The sequence below is a fragment of the Microtus ochrogaster genome, chromosome 4 (genome assembly GCF_000317375.1).
Source record: "Microtus ochrogaster isolate Prairie Vole_2 chromosome 4, MicOch1.0, whole genome shotgun sequence".
Taxonomy (NCBI): domain Eukaryota; kingdom Metazoa; phylum Chordata; class Mammalia; order Rodentia; family Cricetidae; genus Microtus; species Microtus ochrogaster.
In genome coordinates this window covers 60,076,309-60,077,238 of record NC_022011.1, presented here as the reverse complement: position 1 = coordinate 60,077,238, position 930 = coordinate 60,076,309, and the positions used below count along the sequence as shown (strand labels likewise).

The following is a 930-nucleotide window of genomic DNA, read 5'->3' as shown; positions in this document are numbered from 1 at the left end:
TTCAGCTGTATTCCATAAACCCTGTTTCCATGATTCAGCTGTATGCAATAACCTGCCTGCCTGTTACATTGCATGTAATAAAAATTTTAAGTTTCTGAAGTGTTCTTTTTTTTCTCCATCAAGAGCCCAGACTACCTAATCCCAGCTCTTGTCCATGTCCCTCTGCCTGTCATTTCTTTATTCCCTTATTAGTCAGTCCCTGGAGCCATGTAAGGGCATGTCATCTCACCAAAGATACTGAGATGTAACTCTTATAAACTCAAGATGCTGAGATGAAACATCCAATAATAACTGCATTCATTTAGATGCCCACAATTGAGAGTAACATTTTGCATTGCTTCTCTCTGATAATATGTTTGCCTTCAGAGAGGCTACTACTTCCAGGTTCAAAAATTTGAACACGGAGGGGCCGGGCGAGCGCGGGACAAAGGGAAGCAAAGCCGGAGCTGCGGGCGCCTTTTCGGCCCGCGGTGTCTCAGATTCATTCTTAAGGAACTGAGAACTTAATCTTCCAAAATGTCAAAAAGACCATCTTATGCCCCACCTCCCACCCCAGCTCCCGCAACACAAATGCCCAGCACACCAGGGTTTGTGGGATACAATCCATACAGTCATCTCGCCTACAACTACAGGCTGGAGGGAACCCGGGCACCAACAGCCGGGTCACGGCGTCATCTGATATCACGATTCCAAAGCCTCCAAAGCCACGAGATAAGCCGCTGATGCCCTACGTGAGGTACAGCAGAAAGGTCTGGGACCAAGTAAAGGCTTCCAACCCTGACCTAAAGTTGTAGGAAATTGGCAAGATTATTGGTGGCATGTGGCGAGATCTCACTGATGAAGAGAAACAAGAATATTTTTTTTTGTTTTTTTTTCTTTTTTTTTTAAATTTATTTATTTATTGAGGATTTCCGCCTCCTCCCCGCCACC

The 930-nt window shown here is 45.1% G+C and overlaps 1 pseudogene; it reads left to right on the top strand.

Moving 5' to 3' along the window:
- The first annotated feature begins 452 nt into the window (after nt 1-452).
- Nucleotides 453-930, top strand: part of LOC101989339 — a 1,685-nt pseudogene continuing 1,207 nt past the window's right edge.